We start from the raw sequence: 11,902 nt of genomic DNA on the forward strand, positions 1-11,902 counted from the left end.
TACACACCCAAGACACACGAAAACAACCACACTCAGCATGAACTGAGCTCCTACTCTGTAAGGAACTCTTAAGCATTTGTAAAATTGAACTGATTTCATCCTCACAACAATCCCATGTGGTAAATACAAATATTATCCCATGTTGCAATCGGGGAACCTGAGGCACTGCAGGTCACACATTCCTATTTGGGAAAAGGGAGAAGGAAAAACTGCAGTCACTGGTCCAAACTGTATACTTCTTCCTGCAGTTAAGGGCTAGCAAGAGCGCCCTGCTCCAAAGGTGGAGTGGGTGCCTGGTCAGCTAATCTGGGAACCCTTGCTTCTGCCTTGCAGCAGGATGTTCCGGGGGCCTGCCCATGCGGTAGCCCTCTTCCTATTGGAATGGTTATTGGAAGGGGTGATGTGTGGAGGGAACCTGAGAATTTCTGTAGAGGCTGGGGGATCCTCTCTTCGCAGGCCACTAACATTTCCTTGGCAACAAAACCCCTTTAAGAACCCGGTTAGAGCTTGGCTGATCTGGATCTCTGGCAACTCCATGCGCTAAAGGCCCAGATCTAGTGGGGCCTGGTTTTTTAACCTTGAAGCCCATCTTTGTGGTATCTGTCTTCCTGCCCATACTCTTTACCCTTAGCTTAATGGCTCCAATCTCTTCCTCAGCTTTGGGAAAACCTACAACAATAGGGGTCTGCCCTTGCCAGGGTGCATCCCAAGGAATGCTGCTTTCATAGAAATGCTTGCCTCTCTGTGGCAGGAGGTGTTTGGGAGGGGTTCTGGGCATGAATTCCCACTCTGTTTCTTTGCCTGTTCCGAAGGCCCAGTCCTGCTATATTTTCCTGTTCGTTCATGCACCTTTGATGGAAACAGAGGCTCTGGCTCTTGCAGTTCTGCAAGGCACACACTATCTGACCCTTTGCCATTGCCTGGCTGCAGGCAGAAGGGTGAAAAGCCTGGGCAACAGAGGAAGACTGGCTGAGTCAGCTTCCCAGTTCTGCCACTTTCTAGCTGTATAGCCTTGGTCAGGTAACTGCGTCTCCCTGGGCCTTGGGGCTTTTTTTTGTTTTTGTTCTTGTTTTTTAACTGTAAAGTAGGGATGACCACTGTCTCTACTCTGTGGAATTATTGTGCAAATTGAATGAGGAAATCCATGTGAAGTGCTCAGTGAAGATGAGCTGTTACGACTACCAGAGCTGTTGGCTGTTTTCTATATACCTTCAAATGGGCTGGCATGGCCAGCAGCTTATGCCCTTCTTAAAATACCTACTGAAGCTATTGAGAAGTAGCTAACAAATTCCAAGATCCTGATGTGTTTCTGTCATTTCTCCCAAAGAACTGGCTTGAAGGGTTTGAGTTCCAAGATAGAGCAGTATCATCAGCTACCTTGCTTCTCGCGTAAGGATAATGATGGGGAATCCTACCTATTCTGCCTCTCATTTTTACTTAGTTGGTCCTGTATTTCAGTGTTAGATAGTTGGAACATCCCATCCCAAGTACCAGACTCTTTATCAGGACTTTGTTGGGACCAGCTCAGGTCATGTGTCCATCCCTAGGGTAACCACCGTTGCCGGGGGCTTGAAGGGAAATCTCCAGGCTCAACCACATGCTAATGGATGAATACCAGATAAGAGGGGTTCCTCCTGCCAGAAGAAAGGGGTGTCGACTGTTGTATCCTGAAAAGATCATCTGAACAATCTGTTGCTTGAGCAGAGCTAAGCTCTTTATGCTTACTGCAGTGAGGGAGGGACATCACCTTGAGTCTTAGCCATGTCTCAGAAGGAGGACTTCAGGTTTTCAGGCCTGGGCTGGATGATCTTAAGGCAGATTTTGAGACTGGGCAGTTTATGATATGAGAGCTTTGGGCACAGCACTTTGTGGGCATATGGCAGTGAGATCTTGCAGCTGGCCTTGATGAGTAAGCTGTTAGTCTTGGTGAAGTAAGCGAAGTACTGGCTCCATAGTGTTATGAAAGATAATTCCTTATGACAATTACATAATAGTTCTTGTGTGTTTCTTATTCCTGTTCTAGATTGTAGTTTCCTTGATGATACAGTGTCGTATTCATTTTTTATCATCCTAAGTCAGGGAATACAACAAAGCCTTGTACAGAGCAGATGCTTAACATATTTGTTGAATTTGGAAGATCTTGAAGCCTAGCTGGGTTTTCTAAAAAGAAATCTAGGTTTTGGTGTATCCAGCCATAGCATTTCCTTAAAGGAATTAATTTAGTGGTTTTTTTTTTTTTTTTTTTTTGATCAGCAACTTTTAGTAGAAGTACCTTGCAGTGTACTTTTCTCTTCTACTAATGTACATAACCCATTAAACAGATGGGAGGAGTTTCAGCTTCTGATTGGGGCTGGAAGGGAAATTTGCCCACACACAGTAGTGGTGCTGGTACTTAGGAGCCCAGGAGCACTGCAGGAAAAGGGGGATTGAGCCCCATCACTTTGTTATCGTCTTGTGAATGGAATAAATATCAGGGCTTGAGCGATAGTATTGTCACTTAGAGAAGTGACTTCTTTTTGTAATATCTGAGTTGAATGCTACAAATACACAGTTTCCGGAATTTGAATACTAGATGGAAAGAGAAGTAGAAAACTAGACAGATATTGTTGCTGGAAAGTGTGTTGACTCACTCAAAGAGGGCCAGTTTCCCAACTGCAGTCTGATTCTGCCCCCCGCCCCCACTCCCCCCACCCCGGGGCCTGGGAAGGGCTTGCTGAAGGGTGAGGAAGTCCATGGAATGGAGAGTGTACTGCTCACATCATGTCCAGCCCTGGCAGATGTCAAGGTGGCACTGGGTGGAGGACAAGGGATCTAAGAAGAGAGATACTATGATACAAGCAGTGTGTGGCTACAGGTGATTTTTCTCATGGTCTGGTGTGTTTGTATATGTTTGCCTGCTTGCCTTATTTTATCAAAGTTTCTGCCGCTGAAGCAATGTATTTTTGAAAGTCTGGGGAGGGGAAGTATTGTATTAGTTTCCTAGGCTTCTATAAAAACATCACAAAGTGGGTAGCTTAAAGGAGCTGAAACTTACTGTCTTGACAGTTTGAGGCTGGAAGTCCAAAATCAAGGTTTCAGTAGGGCCATGCTCCCTCTGAAATCTGTAAAGGATTCCTTCCTTGCCTCTTCCCAGCTTGTGGTGGTTTGCTGGCAACCTGGGGCTCCTTGGTGTGTAGCTTTATTAATCCAGTCTCTGCCGTCATCCTCACGTGGTATTCTCCTTGTATTTCATGGCCACCTGAGGAAGTCACCCTGGACTAGGAGCCCCACCCCGCTTGAGTGTGATCATACCATAACTAGTTACAGCTGCAACAACTCTACTTGCCAAAGAAGCTCCATTCCTTGGTACCGGGGGGTAGGACTTCAACATCTTTTTCTGGGGGGAACACAATTGAACCAATAACAAATACTATGTCTTCCTCTAAAACTTTTTAATTGTCGCCTGTTTTCTACATAATGCCATTAGTGGAGAGGGGGCCCAGTTCGTGAAAGGAGGTCTGCTTTGATTTGCCTACTTCCCCCCAGCTCCCCACCTCCTCATCAGGGGGCGTCTTTTAGTAACCATAAATCTAAAATAACAGAATAGATTAGTCCCCTACTGTTAATCGTGCTTTGATTTCTGTTTGATGAATGAATTTTGATTTCTATTTTTAGTGACAAAACAAGGTATCTTTCTTAGCTAAGTGCATGACTTAGCAGGTTTACATGATGTTCGTGAATTTATTGCCATCAGTGTCCAGTTTCCCACATAGAATAACTTCTGCTAACCACTTGAATACCTGGAAGGTACCCACCAATCAGAATTCTTTTAAAGCACCAGATATGGACTCTTGCTAATTGAAGGAGAAGATGAAGATGAGGAAGAAGAGGAAGGAGGAGAAGACGACGAAGGATGAGAAGGAGAAGAAGAAGTAGTAGTAGTAGTGTTAGTAGTAATAGTAGTGGTAGTAGTAGTAGTGGTATTAGTAGTAGTAATAGTAGTAATTGTGGTAGTAGTAGTAGTGGTGGTAGTAGTAGTAGTGTTAGTAGTAGTAATAGTAGTGATGGTAGTGGTAGTAGTGTTAGTAGTAGTAATAGTAGTGGTGGTAGTAGTAGTGGTAGTAGTAGTGTTAATAGTAGTAGTAATAGTTGTGGTAGTAGTAGTAGTGTTAATAGTAGTAGTAATAGTAGTGGTAGTAGTGGTAGTATTAGTAGTGTTAATAGTAGTAGTAATAGTAGTAATAGTGGTGGTAGTAGTAATAGTAATAGTGATGGTAGTAGTAGTGTTAATAGTGGTAGTAGTAGTGGTGTTAGTAGTAATAGTAATAGTGGTAGTAGTAGTAGTGGTAGTAGTAGTAATAGTAGTGGTAGTAGTAGTAGTGTTAGTAGTAGTGTTAGTAGTAGTAATAGTAATAGTAGTGGTGGTAGTAGTAGTAGTGTTAATAGTAGTGGTAATAGTAGTGATGGTAGTGGTAGTAGTGTTAGTAGTAGTAATAGTAGTGGTAGTAGTAGTGTTAATAGTAGTAATAGTTGTAGTAGTAGTAGTGTTAGTAGTAGTAATAGTAGTGGTAGTAGTAGTAGTGTTAGTAGTAGTAATAGTAATAGTAGTGGTGGTAGTAGTAGTGTTAGTAGTGGTGGTAGTAGTGTTAATAGTAGTAGTAATAGTAGTAATAGTGGTGGTAGTAGTAGTGGTAGTAGTAGTAATAGTAGTGGTGGTAGTAGTAGTAGTAATAGTAGTGGTAGTAGTAGTAATAGTAGTGGTAGTAGTAGTAGTGTTAGTAGTAGTAATAGTAGTAATAGTAGTGGTAGTAGTAGTAGGGGAGGAGGAGGAAGAAGAGGAAGAGGAAGAAGGAGGAGGAGGAGAAAAGAAGAAGAAGAAGAGGAGGAGGAGGAGGAGGAGGAAGTAGTAGAGGAGGAGGAGGAAGAAGAAAAGAAGAGGAGGAGGAAGAGGAGGAGGAGGAGAGGAAGGGGAGGAAGAGGAAGAGGAAGAAGAAGAGGAAAAAAGAAAAAGGAGAAGGAGGAGGAGGAGAAGAAGAAAGAAAAATTACTAAAAAGATATGGGTCAGCTCAATATTTAAAAGGAAATCAAAGAAGCTGTGCAACTGTGGCAGCTCTGGCAACTGGGAACTCAAGCACAATGTCCTCAGGACTCCGCCCAGGAGGTAGAGGAACTCTAATTGACTTCAGGACCCACATCACCAGCTCAACATGGAAATTCAAGGAGTGAGCATCCTGACTGTCCAGCTGGAGCCCCGTGCCCACAGCAGGACAGGGCAGGGCACCTTGATGGAAAGTTCTACCAAGACTGTGCCCGGGGTGAGAAGGTGATTCTCCAGAATAAAACCAACTATTAGGTAATGGAGTCAGGGCAGCCCTGTTCCCGTCCTAGGAACCATCTGACACATTTGTCGTATGTTTCCGAGTACCAGACATGGTAAATCTCTAGTTCTCTGGAGGCACTCGCGGGAAAAGAGAGGTCACCAGAGGCCTGTTCCATAACTACTTTAAGAAAATTTAAGAAACGGATCCAATACCAGGGCTTTAGCATGTTAGATATCCTAACAATGGCTGCTGGTTTATTCAGTTTTCTTTTCTGAATAGCCAATCAGGGGATAAAGAACAGATAAGGGGTATTCATCAACCCTGTTTATTATCATCATCACTGGAATATTCTGTAGCCCAAACTCTGACAGTCTTCTGGGACTTTCACTGGGAACACACTCTCTTTAACCCAAAGCGCCCAATTGTGAGGGAACATTTGAACTTTTTCCATCTGGTTGGTGCCCACAGCAATGCCATCTACTTCTACTACCTTAGTCTGGGCCGCATAATGACTTTCATAGGTCCTTGGCACTTTTGCCTTCATGTGCCTCCTTTTCTGTAAAGGATATTAAAGATTATATTTTTTGATTACGTGGGTGTAAAGACAAATATAATTCAGGATAGAGTCATTATTATATATGTCTTCTGATATCAAAAGAAATTACAAGTAAAACATTTTTATCGGCCTCTAAAAGCGCTGTGGCACTGAGCCCAGGGTGCCTCTCGGGAAGGTCAGCCCAGTCTGAGACAGGCCCGCCTCATCTCTCCGCCTCAGCCCTGCTCTGCGAAGGATCCGGAAGCCACAGCCGGCCCCTTTCCGAGAAGTCTGTGCTCAGGCAAGCCCGCATGCAAACAGCCGGCGAGCTGGCCTCAGCCCCACCGCCCTCGGTCTCCTCATTTGTGGGGTGCAGGTAATGATACGAGGTCCTCACTGATTTTTTTTATCAAGATCACCTGAGAACATGTACACACCTCCCACAGGCTCCCCCATGTGGCAGACACTCCGCAGAGGACGGCTGCACCTACCTCTTGCGACCACTCTCCCTAGGTTGTGAGTGCCACAGCCCCCCGGAAGGGGCCCCTGGAGGAAATCTGGCTGAAGACTTGATGACGTGACCCCTTCCATGACCTGACACATCTGCAGAAGGGGTCTGATGAGGAAGGCCAGGTGGATCATATGTAGTGAAAGCCATTCCTCCAGAACAGCTCCGACACAGAGATGGAGGAGGACCTCGAACTCCACGGTCTATTTTGAAGAGATGCCGGAACGCAGCGAGTGGAAGCAGTGAACGAGACTGCGTGCGCTGGGCCTGCCGGCGCCACTGTTGGGTTCCAGGTCCAGGTAAGGACCTCAGGCTGTCGTGTCACAGAGCAGCCCCGCGCCCCTGGTACAAACGTCTGTTGCAGAGAGGGGGTGCCGTTCCCGGGCTAGCTCCGGGCTGGTGGGTAGATGTCCAGCCCCTCCGCGGCGGCAGACTCATGCACCGTGATCCTGCGCTGCTAAAATCTGAGGAACAAGCCTCGGCCTCTGGTGTTTTCACGGAGGCGAGTAGGTATTTCCCGGTCGTGCTGACGTGTTTTTGTTCTGCAGCCTCTTCTGCTCTGTCGTGGGTCTCGAGCTTCCCTGGTCGTCAGAGGCAGCTTTGTCAAGAGGGGCTTTCCTGTCACATAGTCCTGGCTTTGTTGCGTGGCTTCAAATGTTTCCTGTCACCGGGCCCGCCCCGAGGTCTCTGTCAGGCACGGCGATGCCGGTTTCTCTGGCAGTCACTCTGCTGTGTCCTCCTGAGGTTTGTAGGGTGAGGCAGGCTCTGCTGTCCAAGGAGCTGGGGCGAACCTTACCGAGAGGCGGCTGGGATGAAGCAGCCCCCGCTGGGGTCGCGCGCAGGGTAAACCGTGGCACCGTAGCCCCCAGTTCTGTTTAGGGCCGGACCCATCCAGCACAAAGAAAAACCCACGACAAGAAAAACTCAGTGTTGACAGAGAAGACCGGAGAAAATCCCCCTAGGCTCAGGTTTGTCTGCATGCGACAGAAGCCCTAAAATAACAGTATCGCAAGTAAGGTGGAGGTTCTTTTTTCTCTGACGAAACAGAAGCCTGGAGGGGCGCCTGGGTGGCTCAGTCAGTTAAGCGTCTGCCTTCGGCTCAGGTCATGATCCCGGGGTCCTGGGATTGAGCCCCGCGTCGGGCTCCCTGCTCGGCGGGAAGCCTGCTTCTCCCTCTCCACTCCCTCTGCTTGTGTTCCCTCCCTCGCTGTGTCTCTTTGTCAAATAAGTAAATAAAATCTTTAAAAAAAGGAAGAAAGAAAAGAAAAGAAACAGAAGCCTGGAGGTGGGCAGCCCAGAGCTGCTCCAGCCAGTGGTGGGCTGGGGCTGGCTTGTTCCAGCTTTTGAGAACCGATTGCTGGCTTCCCTGCCCAACTCTAAGTTCAGTGACGTCACAGCGGCAACGTGAAACTGGCCAGGGTGGAGTATTTATATCACAGAAATTGGCAAATGCTACAAATCAGGGTTTTGCCTTCCGGAGAGCCCCTGGTTTAACATTTAACAGCACACCACTGGGTACGGTTCTGTAGAGGGTTAGGGACCCAGGTTCCTTCCATCCTGCTGCTCCACCATCTTTCATGTGGCTCCCATTCTGATGGTTCAAGTTGCTGCGGAAGTTCCAGACATTAAATTACACATTCCAGCCGGCAAGAAGGAATCAACAACGGAGGGGATGTATCGCTATTGGGCAGCAGTGGTATTTTAAAGAGGTTTCTGGGAAGCTTCTATACAACACTTTTTTGGTCAGCGCTTAGACAGATGGCTGTACCTAGCTATAAGGGAGGCTGGGAAATGTAGTCTTTATTTGCGGATCCACCCATCAAGCTTAAAGACAGAGCTATAAGATACTTCCAGGGCTCTCCAACCTGTATAATCTCCTCCGCTTGAGTGTGGGTGGATCTTGCAAATATGATACCACTCCTGTGATTATGTTATGTTCCAAATTAATCAGCTTTAAGATAGGGAGATTATCCAGGTAGGCCTGACCTCTAAATCGGGTCTAGAGGTCAGAGATGGAGGAAGTTAGAGATGAGCAGCATGGGAAAGATTCAACCTGTCATTGCTGGCTTGAAGATTGGGGGAGGGGGGGTGGTCTGAAGCAAGGAATGCAGGCAGATCTAGGAGCTAAAATCAAGGTGTCAGCCAGGTTGGGCAGGCTTTGTGAGTTAGTTAATAGGGGCTGTTTTAAGCTGCTAAATTTGTGGTAAATTGTTATACAACAAATGAAAACAATATAGGATCTATTACTATGGAAGAAAAGAAAAATAGGTTTTAGAATATGGAACTTGCAGTCTTTGACTCAAAGCACTAAAACCCCCAAATGTGTTGAATGTGTTGGAAGCAGAGGTCGGTGAGACCTAACTCCCTGCAGGCATCTGTGGCCAGGATTAGATTCTTGCAAAACTTTAATGTGGAGAAGTCCCAAAAGTTCATTTTTGCTTTTGTTTCACTAGCTTTTGGAGATGTATCTTGAAAGAAGTTGCCGTGGGCGATGTCCAAGAGGTTACTGCCTGTGTTCTCCTCTAGGATTTTGATGGATTCCTGTCTCACACTGAGGTCTTTCATCCACTTCGAGTTTATCTTTGTGAATAAGTCAAGCCCAGAAAGTCAGTTATCATATGGTTTCACTTATTTGTGGAACATGAGGAAGAGCATGGAGGACATTAGGAGAAGGAAGGGAAAAATGAAGGGGGGGAATCGGAGGGAGAGATGAACCATGAGAGACTATGGACTCTGAGAAACAAACAGGGTTCTAGAGGGGAGGGGGTGGGGGGATGGCTTAGCCTGGTGATGGGTATTAAAGAGGGCACGTACTGCATGGAGCACTGGATGTTATACAAAAACAATGGTTCGTGGATTACCACATCAAAAACTAATGATGTATGGTATGGTGACTAACATAACATAATAAAATTAAAAACAACAACAACACTTTAATGTGGAGAACTCTAGTGTCTCTCACGATTGGGATCCTTGGCCAGACAATATACCCTGAGCCCCTACTTCCTTTCCTGCTCTGGAAATCTTTGTCCCATCAGCTGGAGGTCTGTAGTCAAGTAGCTTTTCAAGTTGTCTTTCTGCTAGTCCAAGTTGTTTTAATGTGGAGGGAGCCACCCAAGGAGAAGCCCCCCGCCCAATCCAGTTGTGCAAGAGAGGAGGATGGAGTGTGTCCAGGGGAGGGGAGAGAGGTTTGGCCCTTTGCTCCCCTACTAAGAGCTCTGCCCTCAGTGTGTCTTTGCTCTGTGTCCCTCTTCCTGTTGGAGTGGAGAGAAGCAAGGGTGTGGTCAAAAGAGGACTCTGTATTTCCATTTCTTAAAGCTTAGTTAGGACTTGGGGTTTCATTAGTCACGGGGCCCCCAGTCCTCTTTGTGCGCCAAAAATCTCCTTTAACTGGACCATTACTTTTTATGCTTTCCCCTCACCCTCAGAATTCCACAATGGCTCTGAGGACCTCCAGCTCTTTGAAAATTTTTGGAGAAAATTGTAGAGGTGATGCTGAGATGCTTCAAGTCACCTTATTAGTCATAAGGAGCATCAAAAGAATAGCTGTCACACACTGAGCTCTAATTGTGTGCCAAGCATGGTGCTACACACTCTGTATCATCACAATATACTCCAAACGATGCATATTATTAAATAACTTTTCCAGTTATACCCACTACTAATCGACAGAGTTGGGACTTGAACCCCTGTCTGGTTCCAAAGCCCATCATCTCAACTACCATGTGATTCCCAGAGGAACTGCTCAGTCTGAGGCAATGGAGGGGTCTGGGATGCATTTTCCTGATAAAAACAAAGGATTGATCCTCAGGCAACAGAAAGAGAGGTGTGAGCAGTTGGAGAGTAAGTTGGAATAGGGATGATTTTTTTTTAAAGATTTTATTTATTTATTTGACAGAGAGATACACAGTGAGAGAGGGGAACACAAGCAGGGGGAGTGGGAGAGGGAGAAGCAGGCTTCCCGCCGAGCAGGGAGCCTGATTCGGGGCTTGATGCGGGGCCCGATCCCAAGACCCTGGGATCATGACCTGAGCTGAAGGCAGACGCTTAACTGACTGAGCCACCCAGGCGCCCCTGGAGTAGGGATGATTTTTAAAGCAGTTGGATTAATCTGAGATTTCTTGTGTAGATGGTAGCCTTTCCAGAAGAATCACAAACATGACGCCAAAATCCTTGATGAATAAGAATAGTAATGAAAATCTTTAATATAGATATTCTTGGAGGTGGAGTGAGAAAGGAAGGAGCATACCATACAAGGCACCGTGAAACGTTGACCGTTGTCTTTACCGTCGCCTCTGCCAGGGTGCCACCTGGCAGTCCTGTGTCCTGATCTCAACTGTCTCCTTCTAATCTCCCCAATTCCTCAGTCTCCCTTCTCTTTCCCACCTTCTTATCTCTTCTTCAAGAGGTAGCTCCATACCCTTACTAACATGACTTAACTGGCCTCTCCCTCAGATGTTTCCAATAACTCCACACACAGCCCTCCTCAGAACCAAAGGGACCCAATGGCCAGGCCCAAGAACTCCCTTGAAAGGTTGGGAAAGCAAGAAGCTGTGAAAGGTTTACTGCAATGTATTTGTGCCGTTCACATTAGGAACTATAGCCATTTTCAGTGCACAGAGGTAGGTATGTGGATACCTGGGCACCTGACATTGGGCATATATCTCAGGATCTTGGCCTCAAACATGGGGTGTCCTAGTAAGTGCCAGGTGCTCTGCTGGGTGTCAGACCTTCAGTAGTGTCCCAAACAGACGTGGCATCAGCCCTTGGGGGTACACTCTTGGGGGTGGGGGTGGGGATACAAATTGTGAACGATGCTATAAGGTGAGAGAAAACCATGTTATTAAAGTGGATAATAGGAGGGGAATCAACCTTTTTTAGGAAGGGACACTGAAGCTGAGGGATGAGAAGGATCCAGCCAGGAAAAGAGATCCTGTTACCTAACGGATGGAACAGCATGTTGAAGGCCTGGAGGAAGGTAGGGCCGTGGTGAATTAGGGGAGCGGAAAGGACAGAGCAGGCTTTGGCTTGATAAGCAGGTGTAGGGGACAGGCAGCACATGCAAGGCTTTAGGTCACACTGAGATAGAGTAAGCTTTTTAAAATTGGTGTTTAGATATGATTTTTAAAAATCTGCATATTCCTGGGGCTGCTGTAACAAAGTACCACAAACTATATGGCTTAAAACAACAGAAACTTATTTTGTCTTGGTTCTGTAGGCTAAAAGTCTCAAATGAAGATCTCAGCAGAGCCATGCTCTCTCTGCAACTCTGGATAGAATCCTTCTTTGCCCCTTCGAACTTCTGGTTGTGGCCTGAAATCCTTGGCATTCCTTAGCTTGTGGCTATGATGTTCCAACTACATTCATCCTCGTATGGCATTCTCTCTCATGACAACAGGCATGTTGGACTAAGGGCCCATACTGCTCTAGTATGACCTTATTTTATCTGATTACGTCTGCAATGACCCCATTCCCATAGGAGACCGTAGTCTGAGGTACTGGTGGTTTGGTCTTCCACATATCTTTTTGGGGGACATAATTCAACCCAGAACAACTGG

Source organism: Eumetopias jubatus, unplaced genomic scaffold, assembly GCF_037043125.1.
Source record: "Eumetopias jubatus isolate StellerSeaLion01/CBP00866 unplaced genomic scaffold, mEumJub1_p1.0 scaffold_8, whole genome shotgun sequence".
In the NCBI taxonomy this organism is placed as follows: Eukaryota; Metazoa; Chordata; class Mammalia; order Carnivora; family Otariidae; genus Eumetopias; species Eumetopias jubatus.